Raw genomic sequence first — 23,706 nt, 5'->3', positions numbered from 1 at the left:
AGCCTAGCATCTTTCCTCAGAACTACTTAAGCAAGCTGATATCCACCCATAATACCACAGGACATGGGAGCAGAGTTAGGCCATTCATCCTGTCGCAGGGATGTCCTCTGATCCTAGAAATATCCTCTCAACTTCCATTCATCCAGACCATTATTCGATAGGTTTCAATGAGATTCCCCTCTCATTCTTCTCAACTCATTCATCAGATGTTCCTCATACAGAATGTTAACCCTTTCACTCCCAGTATCCATACCCACATGGATTGTGGGTAAGCTCCAGTTGTTTTAGATATTGTAAGAGAATACAAGCTGTTGCTGTAATGAAGGTTTTCACTTTGTATTAGTAAATATCCTAACAATGAGTACTAAACATAGGCTGACAGCAGCCCTCTCTGTTCAGCCATGATTGAATGGTAGAGCAGATGCAATGGACCAGATGGCTTAATTCTCCTCTTATGGTCTTATAAAGCACTGGCTTTGACTAGGTAGTGATTTTGAGGTTAAAAATTGAGCGACGTTTCTTGGATTTACTTTTAAATTCTTTCATTGTTCCTTTTCTGCTGTCCTTTAGCTCTGATGACAGAAACAACAGATAATAAACACAAGAGATTCTGCAGATGCTGGAAATACAGACCATCAGAAACTAAATGCTGGAGGAACTCAGCAAGTCATCTCTATGGAGAGGAATAAGCTATTGGCATTTTGGGCTGAGACCCTTCATCAAGGCTGGAAAGGAAGTGGGAAGAAGCCAGAATAAGGTGGGGGAGGGGAGGGGATGGAGGAGAAACTGAGAGGTTATAGATGAAACCAGGTGAGGGGGAAGGTGTGCGGGTGGAAGGGAGATGAAGTGAGAAACTGGCATGTGATAGGTGGAAAAGGTAAAGAGCTGAAGAAGAAGGAACCTGATAGGGGAGGTGTGGACTATGGGACAAAGAGATGCAGAAGAAGGTGGTGATGGGCATGTAAGGAGATAAAAAGAGGTATGGGGGAACCAGAATGGGGTATGGAAAAACTGAGAAGGGGGGAGGGTGTATACCATGTACCATGTAATACCATGTAAGAGAAATTGACGTTCATATTGTCAGATTGGAGGCTACCCAGATGAAATATAAAGTGTTGCTCCTCAAACCTGAAAGTGGTTTCATCAAGGCAGTTGAGGAGGCCTGGACTGACATGTTGGAATGTGCAAAGTGGAATTAAAATCAGTGGCCACTGGAAGATCCTACTTGTTGTGGCAAATGGAGTGGAGATGATTGGCGAAGCAGTTCCAAAGTCTGTGTCAGGTCTCACTGATGCAGGGGAGCAGCAGATGCTTCTCCACATTTTCGTGTTTGGAGCAATGAAAATCAGCTTGTTGCATTTGGGCTTCCAGGTGTTCACTGGGCTGATGTTGTTGTAGTGAATCGTAACACAGAAATTGATAAGCCAGCCACTATCGCTACTGCTTTAGCATTTTTATCTGATGGAACTGCTGAATTTATTTGAATTTTTAAAATAAAAGGATGTGGGTGATATGAATTATGCAACTAACATGAAATGGGCTAATAACAGATGGATAATTCAATCTGCACTGAGGCTGCATACTGCTTAGTCTATTACTCTCCATTTACTATTAACAGGGCAGCACGGTGGTGCAGTTGGTGCTTCTGCTTCACACCTCCAGAGTCCCGAGTTCGATCCTGGTAATGAGTGCTCACTGGGCCATCCATGTCCTGTGTGCTTTGATTTCCTCTCCCTTCCAAATACATCTTGGCCACTGTAAATTACCGGTTAGTTGCAAAAACACACAGGCAAACTGATAGGGAATGTGAAATAGAATCATTTGCAGCGCAAGGAGTGGACAATGCTACTGAAGGATTGCTTTGTTTGAGAGTAGGCATGGACTGGATGGGCAGAATGGCCTCCTCTGTTAGTAAGAGTTATGACTAATGAAAAACTACTGTGTATTTACTGTGAATGCCTGCAAGAGAAGTGGTATATGGTGACATAAATGGATGTACTTTGATAATAAATTTACATTGAACTTTGGTAGTAGTGATGGTAGGGGTCCTCGGTTATGGATGCTGCTTTCTTGTGACAGCGCTCCTTGCAGATGTGCTGAATGGTGGTGGCGGGGGCTTGGCCAGTGATGGACTGGGCTGTATCGACCACTTTCTGTTCAAAGTGTGATATTTTCTCCTCTTAAGGAAAACCGAACAGTGGCAGTATAATGATAGAAGCTCAGTGGATAAACCCCTGCTTGACTTATCTTGTGCAGTGCTTTAAATCCTACTCAAGGAAGCTGTGTGGAAACACCCGAGCTGACACCACATCGTAGCCTCAGCAGGCAGCTTCATTGTCAGAGGTATTTCCTTTCAGATAGGGTATTAGAAAATGTCCTGTCCATGTTGAAAAGGTGCTGCTCTGAAGAGTAAGTGAGTAAATCCTGGTGCCTCGGAACCTTCAGAATGCTTGTCTGTAATCCAGTGCTTGATAAGCAGAAGTTTTCTTCAAATAAATAATGGAAATTCTTCAGAGGATGTTGTATGATCTGCACACAAATCACCAGCATCACTCCTCTACCTGGATATTGTAAAACTGAACCAGACTCTTCTGCAATACGTGTGCCTATGTTGCGTGTTAGAAACTGCCCATTCTGCTTCTCTGTTATTGTCCAATGTCAGCACTGCTGCTAAAACCCTCACCCACACCATCTGCATCTATAGACTTGACTGCTCCAGCTCACGTCTCGCTCCCCCCTCTGTAAACCTGAGGCTAAAATTTTATTTCATTTTATTTGGAGATTCAGCATTGTTGCAGGCTCTTCAGGCCCAACAATCCACACCCATGTGACCAATTAACCAACTAAACTGTACGACTTTGGAATGTGGGAGGAAACTGGAGTGCCTGGAGGAAGCCCACGCTGTTTTGGGGAGACTGTGCAAGCTGGTCACTGGTGCTATAATGATGTTATGCCTACTACTGTGCTGTAATGCCAGGCAAACTCCGACTGCACCAAATCACGTCAACTCAACTCGTTGGTGTCCACAGTCCTACAATGGCCCTGATTGAAATATAAAATTCTCATCCCTGTATACAAATCACTCTGTGATTCCTCTTCCTATCCCTCTCAATCCCTCCGGCCCTACAAATCACAGAATGTTTGTACCACTCCAACCCTGTCCTCTTGATCGTCTATACCTCCAACCACTGGTGGCTAGGCTTCCAGCTGACATTTCCTGGAATTTCTTCCATTGGCCTTTCCAACTAATCACTTCTCTACCTTCCTTTAAGATACTCCATGATACTTCTGTGACTAAACCTACTTTACCTACATGTAGTTTTGATAATTCTCTAAAGCATTTTGGACGGTTTTAGAACAAACATAGATCAGTACAGACAGGAACAGACATTTTGGCCCACAATAATGTGTCAGACTATTTAAATTGATAGCATAGCAGTAGGGTGACACTATTGCAACTCAGGGCGGCAGAGTTCAGAGTTCAGTCCCAGCATCCTCTGCAAGGAGCCTGTGGAATGTGTGGGCTTTCTCCGGGACTCCAGGTTTCGACCACAATTTATAGACAGAATTTATAGTAGGTTAATTGATCAATGCAAATCATCTCGTGATTAGGCCAAGGTTAAATTGGGGTTTGTTGCACGGTGCGGCCAAAGGACCGGAAGGGCCTATTCCACAATGTATCCTTAAATTAATAAATAAATAAAATGAATAATAGAATGTTGAGCTAAAATAATCCTTTCTATCTACACAACATCCACATCCCTCCATTCTCCCCACATTCGTGTGGCTACCTAAGAGCCTCCTAAATGCCTCTGTCATATTTACCTATGCCACCAGCCCATTCCAGGCACCCACCACTCTCTACGTAAAAAAAAAAACTTCTCCTTCTCACTTTAAATGCATGCCCTCTAGTATTAGACATTAGGACACCACAGTAGCATAATGGTTAGCGCAACAGCTTGGGATGCTGGAATTTGGAGTTCAATTCCGGTGTACTCTGTGAGGAAATTTGTACATCCTTCCTGTAAGTATGTGGCATTCCTCCCACAGTCTGAAGAAGTACTGATTAGTCGGTTAATTGGTCTTTGTGGAATTTCCTGTCCATCGTTGCTTGTAAAACCTTTGGAGATACCTGGAACCACGAAAGGGACTAGATAGATAATCATTATGCTTTTATATTCCAGGGCTGGGCATGTCTGAAGTAGAAATGAGATTGTTCAAAATTGAAACAGGCTCCAAGTTACACTAATTGTGTGGATGCTGCAGCAAGACAAGGGTTAAGGCAGTGCCCAGGCATTGTGTAGGTTTACAGATAGCATGCAGTCAGCTCAGGTAAGAAAGGTATTTATAAAACATAGCTTCTTTCGCACAGCAGAGGACCAGAGCACTTTGACAATCCAGAAGAAAAAAGGATATAACAGAAGACTGCAAGGAGAACACACACCAAATATGGGAAAATTATTTTACTAACTTCAAAGTGTCATTGTGAGTTTGCCTGTCGTACCTATTGACAATTAGCACCTCTATTATTATAACATTAATGGTGATAGATCATATCACATGATATGGTGAAAGAAATTTGAGCACACTCAAGGTTACCAATTGGTCAATATCCTTGTCTGCTAGTCAATTCTGTATATAAAAAGGCATTTCTCTGTTCAGACTTTAGAACAGAGTGATGACAGGGAGCAGGCTGTTCTCCCTGTGCACAAGTAAATAAAGTAGGAGTGAGGAGCAAGCACAAGTTTTCGAAGCCCAGTGAATCAGCACTGACACCTGACGAACAATGAAAAGTCTCACTGAAGTTGTAGTTCAGTGTTATTTTATAGATTTTCCTTGACATTCATATGCAAGCACACTGACAATAAGTGCAAGTACATTCAGCGGCCACTTTATTAGGTACACCTGTATACCTGCTTGTTAATGCAAATATCTAATCAACCAATCATGTGGCAGCAACTCAATGCACAGAAGCAAGCCGACATCGTCAACAGATTCAGTTGTTGCTCAGATCAGACATTAGAATTGGGAAGAGATGTGATCTAAGTGACTTTGACCATAGAATGATTGTTAGTACCAGATGGGATCATTTGTGTATCTGAAAAAATGCTCATCTCTTGTGATTATCAAGTACATCGGTCTCTAGAGTTTATAGAGAATGGTGTGGAAAACAAAAGAAACATCCAGTGAGAGCAGTTCTGCGGGTGAAAATGCCTTGTCAGTGAAAGAGGGCAAAGGAGAATGGCCAGACTGGTTCAAGCTAACGATAAGTCAAGTAACCAGGCATTACAACAATGCAGAAGAGCATCTCTGAGCGTACAACCCATTGAATCCACTGCTGCACCGAATGAAGTGGCCATGGAGTGCATTTTCTGTAGTTATAGTCTTAATTAGTATAAGTCAGGTGATGAAACATATGCTGTTAAGCAAGTGCCAATGACATAGTGCGCATAACTGGTGGGAGAACAAGAACAATGATATGGCTCAGATGGTCTGAATGGCCCGTTCCTCTGCTGTACATTCGCTGAAATTCAGCAGACTGAACTGGCCTAATACTGAGTTACACACCACTTTTTTAAACTCACTATTTACAGTAGAGAACAATTCCTGTACAGAATAATGCAGAACATATGCTGCTCGAGACACTTCAGACCATGCAAGTAGCAACATTAGCATCAAATGCAGTTTGAGACCGAGAGCAGTGCACTTCGAGTATTCTTGGCTGTTCCTCACTGCCAATATCATATTTTCCATCATTGCAAAAGTACTTATTGTGTTTTTAAATGTATTTAGCAGTAATGCGTGGAGTTGTCCCTTCTGGCTGAAATCCGAACTCCAATACCCTGAGATGTAATAGTGTTAGTGCTACCGTGGTACCCCATGTCTGCTCAGGGCCACTTACCTAGTTCCAGTTTATTGTCATTCAACCAAACAAAACATTGTTCCTCTGGGATCAAGGTGCAAAACACAGTATACAGAGTCACACACAGCACATACAGTTACAATCCAGCATCCAGTCACAAACTCCTGAGTGGCCTGGCCTGAGACTGACAGGTTGACATGAAGTAGATAAATTCTGGCTGACAACTGCCACAATTCTCAATACCCTTTCACTGTCCACACCAGCCCCACACCACATCATTCTGCTAAAGAATCTTCCATCAGCTCCATATTATCCCCACACCTACCCCTTCCCTGTCCATTGGTCATGTCCTCAGTTTTCTTTGCCTATCTTTCCCGCAACAACATCTCCTATGACCTTTCAATAGATGGTTTTCATTGGAACAGTCACAACCTCAGACCACAAGGCAATCAAAACTAAACTACACAAGTCAGAAATCTGAAGCAAAACCAGAACCAGAAAATGTTGGAAGCACTCTGCAGCATTTCAGGCCAAAACTGGCCGGGAGAGAAAAAAAGCTCATTTTAGGTTGCAGAGAGATTTGATTAAGATAATATTAACTTTAATTGTCACATATACATCAAAACAAACAATGAAATGCATCAAATCAAATCAGTGACGATTGTACCGGGCAGCTTATTAATGTTGCCTCCAACATAGCATGCCCACAATTCTCTAACTCTAACCCGTACGAGGGAGAGGGAGAGCGAACAAAGCAATTAATGGGCGTGGAACAAAAGTGGCTGTGGAAACGAGGGAGATAAAATGTGAACAATGGAATGTAAAACAGTGAAATGAAGAGAAAGATATGGAAGTTGCTGGATTCCACAGTGACTCCAGAAGATTGCATTGTAGCCAGACAGAAGAGAAGATGTTTATCTAAGACAGCTCATTGGTTATATTTAATGTGGAAGTTCATAGGTTCTTGATTAATAAGGGTGTCAAAATTTATGGGGAGAAGGCAGGGGAATGGTGTTGAGAAAAATTATGAAGTAGCAATGATCAGATGGCGGAGCAGACTCAAAGGGCCGAATAGCCTAATTCTCTTCCTGTCTTATTTTGTCTCTCCAGCTCATTCACTATAACAGTTAAGAAGCCATGGACAGGAAGGTCAGTATAGGACTGGGATATAGATTTAACGTGGCAGGCAACAGGAGCATCAGGGTCACCAACGGACTGAATGCAGTCACCCAATCTTTGTCTAGTTTCCTTAGTGTAGAACGGGTGCTTAGTGTGAGCACCAAATACAGTAAGGTGGACTAGAAGGCTGGAGTTTTCTACAGCGCGTGAATTGCTACTTCACTCAGACACGTTGCTTGGGTTCATCAGTAATGGGAGGGAAGAGGTGAAAGGTGTCGATTTGTGGATGCAAGCAACAGTGCTGTCTAGCTGTTGCAGATGAAAGAGCACCTCAGCTAATGCAAGAGAAGCAAAGAAAGGAGGTTGAGGGAAACCTGATAGAAGTATATAAAATTATGAGAAGCTTAGATAGAGTAGGTTAGAGTGAAATGTTAATTACTTAGAAGGCATAGCTTTAAGGTGAGGAGAGGGGGTATGTTCAGAAGAGATGTGCAATGCCAGCTAGTTTTTACAAAGAACAATTGCCGGGGAAGTGGTACATGGCAAGAATTTGAATATCTAGGAAATGGAGGGATATGAAAGTAAATGCAAAGCCCCAGTTAAGATTTCTACTGCTGTGCTGTAAGTATTTCACTTTAGCAGTTTTCTGCAAAAACAGCGTGGCTGGAGTTTTTGGGGGGGTTTTGGCTAAAGTTAAGAAGCCCTGCTGTTCAATTTAGGAATGCTGTGTCAGCCAATCAGGATGGTAGGATCTGGGGAAAGTTCTAGAGAGAACAGGGTGGAGAGAGATCTGTGGTAGACAATAGTCTGGTTTGGGGTCTTTTGGGAGCAGCGGAGTGGGACAGATGCCGCAGAATGCCATGGGAAGGAAAGTCCCCATTGCGAGAAGTGTTTTCTGCAGAAGACTGGCTCCCGAGAGAGAACCAGTTTGTTCAAAATGGATTTCGAGGGAAGTTTGGACTGTGGCGGGTGCTTTCACGCAGACCACGGGTTCCATTCATGAGTAAAGGTTATACCCAGCTTTGGAAGAGATGAGCTCCAAAGGTCATGTGTATATTTAGACTAGTGTAACTATAATGGGCCCTTTTATTTATTTTTCTTTCTTTCCTTTTTTTAATAAGTGTTCTATAAAGCTGAAATTGGTAAATATACTTTCTTTATTATCTTATGCTGATGTGTGATCTGTCATTTCTGGGTTACTGATAATTGTGCACGGTCAATATTTACACAGCATTCACTCAAAATTGAGGTTTCTTTAATGGAACCATCACAACATTGCTGTTTGGTTGAACCCCAAATCATACCGACCTTCAACATATATAGTTTCTGAAACTCAGGCCACCTTCTCACCGCTGAGTCACATGACTGTTATTGGAATTAGCTAATGAGCCAAGTCTGTATACGAGTCCTGTGAGAGGGTACATAAGTTTATGATCAAAGTACATCGTCACGATAAACTACCTTGAAATTCATTTTCTTGCAGGCATCTACAGGAAAATAAAAGGAACACACAATAATATTTATGAACAACTACACATAAAACTGACACACAACCAATGTGCAAAAGAAGACAAATTCTGAAAGGGAGTCTGTTGTTTGTGGAATCAGTTCAGACTTGAGATGCATTCATGTTCAGGAAAAGGGGATTAGTTTAATTTTCCAGACATTGTCAACTGAAGGGACTATCCCTGTTGTGCTGTTAGTACTGTACATTCTAAGGGCCCTTCTGGCCCTTTGAGTCACGCCACCCCACAATCCTGATTGAACCTAACCTAATCACAGGAAAATTTACAATAACCAATTAACCTACTTGCTATGTCTTTGGACTGTGGGAGGAAATGGGGGCACCAGGGGAAAATCCCTCACATTCTACAGGGATGATATTAGACCTGTACGTGTGTGAACACAGTGCCAAATTAAACTAAATCTCTTCTGCTGCACAAGATCCATTCCTCCATTCCTGGCAATATTCATGTATCTACAAACGTATTTAAAAGCCTCTTATACACCACTATTGTCTCTACTTCCATCACTACACTGGCAGTACATTCAAGATATATACCACTCTCCGCAAAAAAATACATGCTCTGCACACCTCCCACATAATTTCTCCATCGCAGTTTAAATGCATTTTCTCTGGCATTTGGCGCTTCTACCTAGGAAAAAGGGTTTGTCTATCTATACCTCTCAAAATCTTACAAATGTCTATCCTTCGATACTCCAGAGAAAACAACTCAAGTTTAGAACATAGAAAACCACAGCACAGTAATGGCAAAGGTCAGCCCATGACCTTTGGCAAACCTTTTAACCTACTCTAAGATCAATCTAACCCTGCCCTTCTACACAGACCTCCATTTTTCTGGCATCCATGTGCTTAACTAAGAGTTTCTTAAATAGCAGGGGCTCTGACAGAAATATTTCAAATGTCATTAGAAACAGGGATGGTGCCGGAGGATTGGCATATTGCTTATGTGGTTCCATTGTTTAAAAAGGGTTCTAAGAGTACACCTAGCAATTACAGGCCTGTCAGTTTGACGTCAGTGGTGGGTAAGTTAATGGGACGTATTCTTAGAGATGGTATATATAATTATCTGGATGGACAGGGTCTGATTAGGAACAGTCAACATGGATTTGTGCGTGGAAAGTCATGTTTGACAAATCTTATTGAATTTTTTGAAAGGGTTATGAGGAAAGTTGACAAGGGTAAAGCAGTGGATGTAGTTTATATCGACTTCAGTAAGGTCTTTGACAAGGTTCCGCACGGAAGGTTAGTTAGGAAGGTTCAATCGTTAGGCATTAATATTGAAGTAGTAAAATGGGTTCAACAGTGGCTGGATGGGAGGTGTCAGAGAGTAGTGGTGGATAACTGTTTGTCAGGTTGGAGGCCAGTGACTAGTGGTGTGCCTCAGGGATCTGTACTGGCTCCAATGTTGTTTGTCATATACATTAATGATCTGGATGATGCGGTGGTAAATTGGATTAGTAAGCATGCTGATGATACTAAGGTAGGTGGCGTTGTGGATAATGAAGTAGGTTTTCAAAGCTTGCAGAGAGACTTAGGCCAGTTAGAACAGTGGGCTGAGCAATGCCAGATGGAGTTTAATACTGATAAGTGTGAGGTGCTATATTTTGGTAGGAATAATCCAAATAGGACATACATGGTAAATGGTAGGGCATTGAGGAATGCAGTAGAACAGAGGAATAATGGTGCATAATTCCCTGAAGGTGAAATCTCATTGAAATATGGTGGTGAAGAAAGTTTTTGGTATGCTGGCCTTTATAAATCAGAGCATTGAGTACAGGAGTTGGGATGTAATGTTAAAGTTGTACAAGGCATTGGTAAGGCCGAATTTGGAGTATTGTGTACAGTTCTGGTCACCAAATTATAGGAAAGATGTCAATAAAGTAGAGAGAGCACAGAGAAGATTTACTAGAATGTTACCTAGGTTTCAGCACCTAAGTTACAGGGAAAGGTTGAACATGTTAGGTCTTTATTCTTTGGAGCATAGAAGGTTGAGGGGGGACTTGATAGAGGTATTTAAAATTATGAGGGGGATAGATAGAGTTGACGTGGATAGGCTTTTTCCATTGAGAGCAGGGGAGATTCAAACATGAGTTGACGGTTAGGGGGCAAAAGTTTAAGGGTAACATGAGGGGGAATTTCTTTACTCAGAGAGTGGTAGCTGTGTGGAACGAGCTTCCAGTAGAAGTGTTAGAGGCAGTTTCGGTATTGTCATTTAAAGTAAAATTGGATAGGAAAGGAATGGAGGGTTATGGGCTGAGTGCAGGTCGGTGGGACTAGGTGAGAGTAAGCGTTTGGCACGGACTAGAAGGGCCAAGATGGCCTGTTTCCATGCTGTAATTGTTATATGGTTATGGTCCCTCATGTCTCTCCTCTACCACCACCCCAGGCAGTGAGGTCCATGCACCCACCACTCTCTGTGTGAAAAACCTCTCTGACATCCCCTCTAATCACCTTAAACTCAAAGTTTGCAGTAAAGTTATTATCAAGGTACTTATATGCCACCATATACAACACTGTGATTCATTTTCTTTTGGTCATTCACAGTAAATACAAGAAACACAATAGAATTAATGAGAGACACACCAAACAGGACGGGCAACAACAAATGTGCAAAAATGACAACAAACTGAAAATATAAATGGAGTAAAAATAATAATGAGTAAATAAGTAAGCAATAAATATTGAGAACATGAGATGATGGGTTCTTGAAAGTGAGTTCCCACATGGGTTGTGGGAACAGTTCAGTGATGGAGTGAAGTTGAGTACAGTTACCCCCTTTGGTTCAAGAGCCTGATGGTTGAGGGGTAATAACTGTTCCTGAAGCTGGTGGGTGGGTTCTGAGGTTCCTGTATATTCTTCCTTGTGGCAGCAGCGAGAATAGAGCATGGCCTGGATGGTGGGTGTCCTTGATGATGGACACTGGTTTCTTGCGACAGCGCTCTGTGTAGATGTGCTCAATGGAGGAGAGGACTTTACCTGTAATGGATGGGGCCATATCCATTACTTTGTGTAGGCTTTTCAGTTCAAGGGCATTGGTTTTTCCATACCAGGCCATGATGCAACCAGTACTCTTCACCACACATCTATAGGAGTACGTCAACATTTTAGATGACTTGCCGAATCTTTGAAAACTTCTAAGGAAGTATAAGGTCTGCCATGCTTTCTTCGTAATGGCACTTACATACTAGTACCAGAAAAGATCCTCTGAAATGATAGCAGTAAGAAATTTGAAGTTGCTGACCGTCTCCACCTCTGAACCCTCGATAAGGACTGGTTTCGTCTGATCACAGACCTCTGGTTTCCTCCTCCTGAAGTCAATAATCTGCTCCTTGGTCTTGCTGACATTGAGTGAGAGGTTGTTGTTATGGCACCATTGTCAGATTTTCAATCTCCCTCCTTCCCTCCCTCCCTCTAAGCAGTCCTCATTCAAAACTCCCAAAAGTTTCATTACCATCTTTCATTTGGCCAACGACAGTGGTCTCAAAGGACTGGAAGATTGCAAATATCACTCCACTCTTGAAGAAGGGAGGAAGACAAAAGAGAGGAAACTATAGGCTAGTTAACCTAAGCTCAGTGGTTGGGAAAGTGTTGGAGTCTATTATTAAAGATGAAGTTTTGGGGTACTTGGAGACTAATGATAAAATAAGTCAAAGTCAGCATGGTTTCTGTAAAGGGGAATCTTGCCTGACAAATTTGTTAGAGTTCATCGAGGAAGTAACAAGCAGGGTGGACAAAGGAGAGGTCAATTACTTGGATTTTCAGAAGGTGTTTAATAAGGTGCCACACATAAGGTTGCTTAACAAGATCAAATCCTATGGCATTACAGGAAAGATAGTGGCATTGAAAGAGGAATGGCTAACAGGCAGGAAGGAGGTAGTGAGTGGGAATAAATAGGCCTTTTCTGGTTGGCTGCTGGTGACTAACTGTGTTCTTCAGGGGTCAGTATTGGGACTATAACTTTTCACATAGTTTGTCAATGATTTGGAGAATGGAACTGATGGCTTTGTGGCAAAATTTGTGGATGATATGAAAATAGATGGAGGGATAGGTAGTGCTGAGGAAGCAATACGATTGCAGCAGGACTCAGACAAATTGAAAGAATGAGTAAAAAAGTGGAAGATGGATTATAATGTTGTGACATATATGATAATATATTTTGGTAATAGGAATAATAATTCAGACTATTACCTAAATGGGGAGAAAATTCAAACAACAGAGGGCTTAGTGGAGTCCTCATGCAAAATTCCCAGAAGGTTAATTTACAGGTTGAGTCTGTGGTAAAGAAGGCAAGTTCAATGTTGGCATTTATTTCAAGGAGTATAAAAGCAAGGAAATAATGTTGAGACTTTTTAAGTCACTAGTCAGGCTGTATTTGGAGTATTGGCAAAAGTTTGGGCCCCTTATCTCAGAAAGGATGTATTGTCATTGGGGAGAGTCCAGAGGAAGTTTATGAGGATGATTCCAGGAATGAAGGGGTTAAATATGAGTAGCGTTTGGTAGCTTTGGGCCTGTACTCACTGGAATTTAGAAGAATGTGGAGAGGGGGTGGATTTCATCGAATCGTACCAAATGTTGAAAGGACTAGATAGGTTGGATGTGAAGAGTTTGTTTCCTATGGTGGGGGTATCCAGTACTAGAGGGCACGGCCTCAAAATTCAGGGGAGACTTTTTAGAACAGAGGTAAGGAGGATTTTTTTAGCCAGATAGTACTGAATTTGTGGAATGCTTTGCCACAGACTGTGGTGGAGGCTAAGTCCATGGGTATATTTAAGGTAGAAGTTGATAGTTTCTTGATGAAAAGATCAGGAATGAAAGGATATGGCATTAAGGCATATGTATGGGGTTGAGTGGGATCCAGGATCAGCCATGATGAAAAGGCAGAGCAAACTCAATGGGCTGAATGGCCTAATTCTGCTCGTACATCTTATGGTTGGCAAGACTAAATTGGCATTGGAGCAGTAGAATAAGCAGTATAAGGTGAATGGAGACTGGGGTCTGCGAGTGAAGAAATAGGGGACCCAGTTGCACAAGGAGGTATTGAGGCCTAGGACTTGATGCTTATAGATCAGTTTTGAGGGGATGGTAGTATTGAATGTTGAGCTGTAGTCAATGAGGTGCATCCTGATGTATGCATTTTTGCTGTCTGGATATTGCAAGATTGAGTGAAGAGCCAATGAAATGGCATCTGCTGTTGACCTGCTGTGATGGTAGCAAATTGGAGTGTATCCAAATTATTTCTCAGCCAGGAGTTGATATGTTTCACCACCAGCTTCTCAAAGCACTTCATCACTGTGGATGCAAGTTCTACTGGACGGTAGTCATTAAGGCAGGTCACCACTTTCTTCTTAGGCACTGGTATAATTGAAGCAAGTGGGTACTTCGGACTACCAAAATGAGAGGTTAACTTGTGTTAGCAATTTCCACTCTCGGAAAAAGTCTCTGGTTACCCACTCAATTTATGATATGCCTCTTATAATCTTATATACCACTATCATGTCAGTTTTCATCCTGCTTCACTCCAAAGAGAAAAGCCCTAAATTGCTCAACTATCTTCAAGAACATGCTCTGTGATGCAGGCAGCGTCCTGGTAAATCTCCTCTGCACTCTCTCTGAAGCTTCCACATCCTTCCTGTAATGGCGTGATCAAAACTGAACACAATATTCCAAGTATGGTCCGATCCAAAGTTTTACACAGCTGTCACATGATTTCCTTATTCTTGTATTCACCTCACACACCAATGGAGACAGACGTGTCATATGCTTCTCTTTCTACCTGATCTATGTTCTACATAAATACATAAATGCAACAGCCAATCTGTGTACACCAGTTTCCTTAACCAGTATTTTAATAATGACTTTAGTAATGGTTAGAATTACCTGAGGCACAGAGAAAAAACAGAGAAGCATGCTCAGAACTATTCTATCAGCTACTCTTTTACACTAACTCTACCTAAATCCCATGTTTTACACTCTCCACATTATAAATATTTACAGGCTGTGGTTGTGGATACTTCCCTCTACCTCAGCTGTCCAGTGAATATTTCATTTACGCCTGAGAGATTATAGTGAATCTCAGTTTAACACATCATTGAAAAAGGTAAATCTTACCCCTCTCTTGTATTCACCTGCCCATTTTACCTCCCTATGGAGTCCCTCCTCCTTCCCTTTCTTCCATGATCCACTCTCCTGTCCTATCAGATTCCACCTTCCTTTTACCTTTTCCACCTAGCAACTCCCAGCACCTCACTCCATGCCCCCTCTCCTACCCACCTACCTCCCCCTCACTTAGCTTCACCTATCATCTGCCAGCTTTTACTTCGCCCCACCCCACCTTCTTGTGATGGTTTCTTCCCTGTTCTTTTCGTCCTGATAAAGGGCTGCAGACTAAAACATCAACTGTTTATCTGGAAATCTGTAGATGCTGCCTGACGTGCTGAGTTCCTCCAGAATTTTGTGTCTATTATCTGTGACAATGTAGCACTCGCTTATTACTAGATAGAATTATCAGCAGTATTAAATGCAAAATAAACAGCTTGAAGTATTCTCAGCTGTGCCTTATTAATATTCAGTGAGCAGGTTTGGGATTTATTACTCTATTTCAGTTAAAGCAAGTGTACATTTGATGCGCAGTCAGGTCAAATTGATTGACCACTGAGGCCTGGCTAATGCAGTAAAACACTGACCTGCTCTTGTTTCCCACTTTCACCACTTTATTTTGATTTCCAGGGTGTGAAAAGCAAGTAATGACTTCATTATCCAAAGAACAGAACAGGAAAGAAATAGGTTTTGTTTAAGTAAAACAAAAGAAATTGAATCCAATTTATTGTCCGGAAATATCTGGATGCCCTGAAACTAACGGAGCATCGTCAGAAAATAACGACCCATGAGACATTGGAGCAAGATCAGGCCATTTAGCCCACTGAGTCTGCTCCACTGTTTGATCATAGCTGATTTATTTTCCCTCTCAACCTTTCTTCTGCCTCCCTCCCATAACCTTTGACACCCTTACCAATCAAGAACCTATCAACCTCTGCTTTAAATGTACCCAATGACCTGGCCTCCACAGCCACCTATAGCAATGAATTCCAGAGATTCACCAATCTCTGGCAAAAGAAATTATTCCTCATCTCTAGCCTAAAGTGGCATCCTTCTATCTGAGGCTGAGTTCTCTGGTCCTAGCCTCCCCTGCTGTGGGAAACCCTCTCCACATCCCACATTCTTCTAAACTCCAGTGAGTACAGGCCCAGTGCCATCAAACCCATTAACCCATTCATTCCTAGGATCATCCTCATGAACCACGTTGACATCAATATGAGCGACCTCTTCCAGCTACACCGAGCTATTAGCAAGATCAATGCACCTATCTGCGAGTAGCTGCCCCCTCTCACTACCCTGAGTAAGGGGATGATGACAAACTACCATGTGATTGACAATGACATATTGCACAAAAGGATGTAAAACAAAGTCTATTAGTGTGTAAAAAAAATTTGTGAAAAGATCTTCTAAATGTGTTTTTTTTAATATTAAAACAAATGCCACAGGGGTCCCAAAATGCCACAGGACCATTAAGACAGATCTTACTTTGAAATGCCAACATTGATTTTTTGACCTCTGGCAAATTTAACAATTGCACTGAGCTTCCATTATGGGAACCGACTTACTCATTATTTAAGAATGCTTTTAGTAACATCAGTAATTATACCCCAGTGCAGCTGATTTTCCATAAGTGCTGAACACATCAGGGCAGAAGATGCACTTAACAATAAATTAAATAGTCAACTTTGGACAAGTGTATGTGGTGCTATCAAGCTCCATGGATGCAAGAAGCAGACAATGATGTTCATTTTCCCTTCTAGAAAAGTGTATTTTAAATCTCAGCTCTTTCACATAATGATATTCAACAAAGTGCACTCAGTGTATTTAGTACCTGCTGTACGTAACAAACTGGCCACTGAGTATATATTTGTAGTCTTCTGCTGTTGTAGCCCATTCACTTTCTGGTTCAACACATTATGCATTCAGAGATGCCCCTCTGCACACCACTGTCATAGCACATTGCTATTTGAGTTACTGCCCCCTTCCTGTCAATTTGACCCAGTCTGGCCATTCTCCTCTGACTTCTCTCATTAACAAGTCATTTTCTCACACAGAACTGCTGCTCACTCAATACTTTTGTACTAGAGTACCTAAGAATGATGGCACTGAGTATATTAAAGTTGCATAAGACATTGGTGAAACCTAATTTGGAGAATTGTGTGCAGTTGCTGTCACCTACCTGCAGGAAAGATATCAATAAGGTTGAAAGAGCACAGAGAAAATTTACAAGGATGTTGGCAAGACTTGAGGATCTGAATGATTGAATAGGTTTGACTTCAGTCCCTGGAGCATAGGAGAATGAGAGGATATTTAATAGAAATATGCAAAATTATGAGGGGTATAGCTGGTGTAAATGAAAACAAGCTTTTTAAACTGAGGTTGGGTGAAATGACAACTAGAGTTCATGGGTTAAGGGTGAAAGGTGAAATGTTTGAAGGGAACCTAAGGGGGACCCTCTTCACTCAGAGGGCAGTGAAAATGTGGAATGAGCTGCCAGTGGAACTGGTGGATGTGAGTTTGATTTCAACACTTAAGACAAATTTGGACGGGTATATGGATGGCAGGGGTATGGGATAGGACTAGGAAGAATATAGCTCAGCATGGGCCAGTTGGGCCAAATGGCATGTTTCTGTGCTGTAGTGTTATATGACTCTATGAATTAATATAGAGACATAAAAATCATTTTATACCTAGTATTAAACATTTTGTGAGATACTGAGGAGCTCGTTATACCCGACTGGTCCATGCTGCCTAAGATGACACATCCAAACAAGTTCTATTTCCCAGTATTTGCCACATAACCTTCTAAACCTTCATAGACCTATCTAACAATTTTTTAAAAGTAGTTGTTATACATACCTCAAGTATTTCATTTGGCAGCTCATTCCATATATGTACCACTATTTGTTTGAAAAGTGTTGCCCCTCAAGTTCCTATTAAATCTTTCCCCTTTCACCTTAAATCTATGCCTAATGGTCCGTGTGAAATAGAAAGATACAGCAGATGAGTAGGTCCTTCAGCAATAATGCTACTCAATCCTATAGTTCTATTTCCCCACATCCTCATTAATTCTGCCCAGATTCTACCACCAACCTCACAGTAAGTGCAATTTATGGTGGTCAATTCACTGACCAAACCACCCATCTTTGTAACTTTGGAGGGAAAACGGGAATACTTTGGTGGAAGCCAAATGGTCAGAGGAAACATACGCTATCTGGAAAAAGATGGTAGCCAAGGTCAGGCTACATCTGAGGCACTGTGTGGCAGAATCCCAGTCTCCGGCTGAGTGTCTGTGCCACCCCTCAGGATATCAGGAGGATGAAGGTGGTGGTGAACTGATGGAAGATTGGTCCCTTAGGACCAAATAACCTAGGTACTTGGACTATGGGAGGACACCAGAGCATTCGGAAAAAACCCACACGGTCATGGGGAAAGTATACAAACTCCTTACTGGCAGCGGCAGGAGTTGAACCACAATCTTCCGGGTGGCACTATAACAGTGATGCACAAACTGGTATGCTACCCCACTACACTGAGGGGCCAATTACACTGAACTTCACTGCACTGAGATATAGCCCTCTCATTAGGCATCTCTGACATCTCTCTCCCCTTTCTCAATCTCTCTGCAACATGAATACATCATCATTTAGAAACCCAACAATTCCCATGGCTATCTTGACCATACCCTTCCCACCCTATCTCCTGTAAGAATGCTATTCCCTTTTCTCAGTTCCTTCAACTATGCTACATCTGTTTCCAGGATGAGGTTTTCCTTCCCAGGACATCAGGGATGTTGTCCTTCTTCAACGAATGGGGTTTCTCTTCCTCCACCATTGATGCTGCCCTTACTTGCATTGCCTCCATTTCAAGGGCATCCATGCACTCCTCACCTAGAGTTCTTCTTGTGCTCTCCCAACATACCATTCTCTACAACCTCCACCATCTTCAACAAGCTCCTACAACCAAGCACATTTTTACATCCCCCACACTCTCTGCTTTCTGCAGAGATCGTTCCCTCCATGATTCCTTTGTTCATTCGTCCCTCCACACGAATCTCCCTCCTGGCACAAATCCCTGCAAGAAACAGAATGCTACAGCTGGCATTCCTCTCCTCCCTTACCTTCATTCAGGACCCAGGTGAGGCAATACTTAACCTGTGAATCCACTGGAGTCATCTATTGTATCTAGTGCTCCTGATGCGGCCTCCTCTACATTGATGAGACCCAACATAAATTGGAGAACGGCTTTGTCGAGCACCTCCAAACCATCTGATAAATGCGGAATTTCCCACTGGTAACTCATTTTAATTCCTATCCCCATCCTGATCCAATATATCAGCCCACAGTCTGTTCTTTTGCCATGATGAGGCCTCATAGGGTAGAGGAACAACACCTCATATTTAGTTTAGATAGCCTCCAACCTGATGGTATAAACACTGATTTCTCCTTTCTGCAATTTTTCCCCCTCCCCTTCCCTCTTCCTCTGTTTTCTAGCCTCTTACCTCTCCTCCTTACCTGCCTACCACCTCCTCCTGGTGCCCCTCCATCTTCCCTTTCCCCCAGGGTCCACTCTCCTCTCCTATATTCAGCCCTTTATCTTTTCCACCCAGTAGGCTTCACTATCACCTTCAAGCTTGTCCTCATTAGCTCCCCCCCACCTTTTTATTCTGGCATTTTCCCCCTTGCCTTTCAGTGCTGAAGAAGAGTTGCGGCTCTTAATGTTGATTGTTGATTCATCTCCATAGATGCTGCCTGACCTGCTGAATTCCTTCAACATTTTGTACGTGTTGTTCTGGATTTCCAGCATCTGCAGAATCTCTTATATAAAAGATTCAAAGCTACTATTTTAAAGGGCAGAGGTTTATCTAGTATCTACATCTATGAAAAAACTTTTTTTTCCTTTCAACATGATTATCAATTGTTAATAGGTTGTAAAGGAGTTGCAAACTTTGTAGGACCTGCACTGGGCCTAGCTAGTAAGTGCAGTTACAAAGAAAGCATGGCAGTGCCTCTACTTCCTTCAAAGTTCATGGAGATTCCACATGACTTCTAAAACTTTGACAAACTTCTATAGACATGTAGTGGAAATTATATTGACTGGCTGCATCACACCATGGTATGGAAACACCGATGCCCTTGAATGGAAAATCCAACAGAAAGTAGTGGATATGACCCAGTACATTATGGGTAAGGCTCTCCCCACTACTTAGCACATCTACATGAACCACTTGCAGGAAAGCAACATCCATCATCAGGGACCCCCACCACCCAGGACATTCTCTCTTCTTGTTGCTGCCATCAGGAAGAAGGTACAGGAGCCTCAGGACTCACACAACCAGGTTCAGAAACAGTTAATACCCCTCAGTCATCAGGCTTTTGAACCACAGAGGATGATTTCACTTAACTTTCCTTAACCCATCATTGAAACGTTACCACCACATTACAACTGTAGGAGAGGCAGATTTGGGACCTGTCCATGTAAACTGAGAGAAAAGTTTGGTCATTCTAAGTCTTGGGCTGATTTGCAAAGGTTGTGTATGAGCTGAAACGCGGTGGCAAGGTCCAGGTCCAGGCCCAGAGTATATCAATGATAGGCTCTGGGTCTTAGTGTGAGGAACAAACTGACATTTGGATGATTTAAACACTGTGCCAGATGGATTGAAAAGGCAGGGTGTCAGGACCAGGGGCAAGGGTTGGGGTGGCTCTGCTCACTGCTCCGTGTTTACTCCGCTCTTCTCTGCACTGATGCTGAGGCTTTGCGCCTGTTCTGGGCTTCACACCTGCAGGATCCCCAACGTTTACTCCTCTACATGCTGAATTGACGCTGAGGCTGTGGGCCTGTTCTGGCTGCTCCAGGCTCATGCCTACGGGCTTTGTGATGTTTACTCTTCTTTGTGCTGACCTGAGGTTGTGGCTGTGGGCTTGTTCCGGCTGCTCCAGGCTCATGTCTGCAGGCTCTGTGATGTTTACTCTTCTTTGTGCTGACCTGAGGTTGTGGCTGTGGGCCTGCTCTGGGTGCTCTCAGCTTCAGGTCTGAGGACTTACTTTCATTCTAAATGCTACTTGCTTACTTTCAATGACATGTTTTTTTCCCCCTCATTCTCTGCATATTGGGTGTTTGTCGGTCAATTTTTGAATGTGTTTTTTTAGATTCCTTGTTTTGTGGCTACCTGTAAGGAGGTGAATCTCAAGGTTGTATGATGTATATACTTCGATAATAAATATACTTTGAACTTTTGAAATTTGATTCGCTTTCAAGGACACTTCAACTCATCTCAATATTTATTGCTTATTTCTTTATTATTATCTACTTTTCAAATTTTTTATCAGCTCAAGCTGGTAAAATCAGAGGTACAGGTATAATCAAGCACACTGATTTCTCAATTGTGAGGAACCTTTGGACTATTCCAGTGGTGTTCAGTGTTGCCACTTTCTGAAAATTTACATAAATGTGACTGTGTAGCCCTAATTGTTTAATGCTATTGTGTAGTGCCTTTGGGATGACACCAGTTATAGATATCACTATTGGGACAATGTATGCCTTGTTCCAAAGTCTTTCAATTTCCTCTTTTAATTCAGCTTATTTCTGGTGTTTTTCACATTGGCTTCTGTAGGTTGTGTGTGTTTGGAATGGGTAAATCACTCTTGCTGGTTTATCTGTGTTGTTATGTCCGGATGGATATTATGGATTTTCCTATCTGTAATAACAAATTGGTCATAATATAATTTGTGGCATTCTGACTTTAAAACTGGCTCGCACTTGTATTTATACTAAAGTGTTATTTCATTTATGAGTTTGTATTTTAAAGCAAGCTTTTGATGAATGATGTTTGCCTCTTGATTGTATCCCTGTAAGAAATCAGATTCAGTTGAACTGAACAGGGGGACACAGGTTTAAGGTGCTGGGGAGTAGGTACAGAGGAGATGTCAGGGGTAAGTTTTTTACTCAGAGAGTGGTGAGTGCGTGGAATGGGCTGCCGGCAATGGTGGTGGAGGTAGATCCGTTAGGGTCGCTTAAGAGACTTTTAGATAGGTACATGGAGCTTAGTAAAATAGAGGGCTATAGGTAAGCCTAGTAACTTCTAAGGTAGGGATGTGTTTGGCACAACTTTGTGGGCTGAAGGGCCTGTAGGTTTTCTATGTTTTTATGTTTCTATGCTACAGGATGCTGTAATGTGTTGGTTTTTTTCCTGGTTTTTCTCAGTATTTTCTACATTTATCATCTTGAATTTGTTGGTCTTATATTGTGTATTTTTGAAATTTTTTGTGTTACTCACCTGGTCCTGTTTTGCCACAAGGAACTCTTCCATTTCTGGAAGAGATCTCCTACTCTGAGCCAAGCATTTGATGCTTCCTTGTCAACATCTAGTCTGCTCAGATCATGGTGATATCTTCCGTGGAGGGTCATGCTCTTCCATTGGTTAACTTTTTCTTCAGTAGTGATGATGTTTTCATTTTCTCTCAGGATAAGGTTTGTCAATCCAGAATGAAGGAGTTGTCCCCCTTCTTCAAAGGAAGGGGGTTAACCCCCTCCACCACCAATGCTGCCCTCAAACGCATCTCTTCCATTTTGCACATGTCTGCCCTCATCCCATCCTCCCGCCACTCCACCAGGGATAGGGTTCCTCTTGTCCTCACCTACCACCCACCAGCCTCAGAATTAGGCACATAATTCTCTGAAACTTCTGCCATCTCCAATGGGATCCCACCACCTTCTGCTTTCCACAGGGATCACTCACTAAGTGACTCCCTTGTCCATTTGTCCCTCCCCACTGAACTCCCTCCTGGTACTTATCCTTGCAAAAAGCAGAACAAGTGCTATACCTGCCCCTACACCTCCTCCCTCACTACCATTCAGGGACCCCAACAATCCTTCCAGGAGGCGCCATTTCACCTGTAAGTCTATTGTGGTCATTTAATGTATCCAGTGTTCCTGGTGTGGCCTCATGTGTATTGGTGAGACCGGACACAGATTGTGGGACTGCTTCGCTGAGCACCTACACTTGTCTGCCAGAAAAAGCGGGATCTCCCAGTGGCCACCTGCTTTAATTCTACTTCATATTCCTATTCCTACATGTCCATCCATGACCTCCTCTACCATTACAATGAAGCCACACTCAAGTTGGAGGATGAACACCTTAAATTCTGCCTGGGTAGCCTCCAACCTGATGTCATGAACATCATTTTCTTGAACTTCCAGTAATGTTCCCCCCCACCCCCACATCCTTCACAATTCTCATACCTTTTTCCCTCTCTCACCTCATCTCCTTGCCTGCCCATCGCCTTCCTCTGGTGCTCCTCCCCCTTTTCTTTCTTCCATGGACTTCTGTCCTCTCCTATTTGATTCTCCCCTTTCCAGCCCACTATCTCTTTCACCAATTGACTTCGCAGCTCTTTACTTCACTCCTCATTCCACCCCCTCCAGTTTCACGTATCACCTGACATTTCTCCCTCACCCACTTTCTAACCCTAACTCCTCATCTCTTTTTCTCCAATCCTGTTGAAGTGTCTCATCCCGAAATGTTGACTGTACTCTTCTTCCTAGATGCTGCCTGGCCTGCTGAGTTCCTCCAGCGCTTTGTATGTTGCTTGGATTTCCAGCATCTGCAGATTTACTCTTGTTTGTGATGTCTTCATTTTTCTGGGTTGTGCTCTCATTTAAGTTTAGTGGAGCGTACTTCTTATCAGAATTGCAGATGCTTGAGCTTTCGCTGAAGAAAGAAGTTTTATCTGACTGTTGTGAAGGTTTTTAATCTGTTATTCCTCTTCCTCCTTCTCTCCTAGGTAGTGTAAATCTAAGCACATTCAAATGTACATAATCTTTTCTGAAATTTGTCATTTCTGTTCTTATTTTTCTTTGTAAATTTTCCAGATCGGTTTCGGAACAAGATATTATGCAAAAAGTCCATTAACATGAGTGTAACAAAAGTGTTTATTGCCCTTGTTATATTTTTACTATTGAGCTCTGTTTGGCAGATTTTCTTAAGCCTTGTAAATTAAATTCTGTCACAAGCTTTGCCTTTATTGCACTATGATATATATTCTTTCCTTGTTAATATCCCAGGTACTTCTGTTTCATATTCAGCGTCAGTTGCATTGTATCC

At 42.3% G+C, this 23,706-nt stretch overlaps 1 protein-coding gene across 1 annotated transcript in view; it reads right to left on the bottom strand.

The window, feature by feature from the left end:
• LOC132400059 (V-set and transmembrane domain-containing protein 2-like protein) overlaps positions 1–23,706 on the bottom strand; it is a 196,578-nt gene that overhangs the window by 101,048 nt on the left and 71,824 nt on the right. The window lies entirely within an intron of this gene.

The sequence above is a fragment of the Hypanus sabinus genome, chromosome 9, assembly GCF_030144855.1.
Source record: "Hypanus sabinus isolate sHypSab1 chromosome 9, sHypSab1.hap1, whole genome shotgun sequence".
In the NCBI taxonomy this organism is placed as follows: Eukaryota; Metazoa; Chordata; class Chondrichthyes; order Myliobatiformes; family Dasyatidae; genus Hypanus; species Hypanus sabinus.
Note: the sequence above shows the minus strand (reverse complement) of the source record. Positions and strands in the feature narration are given on the sequence as shown.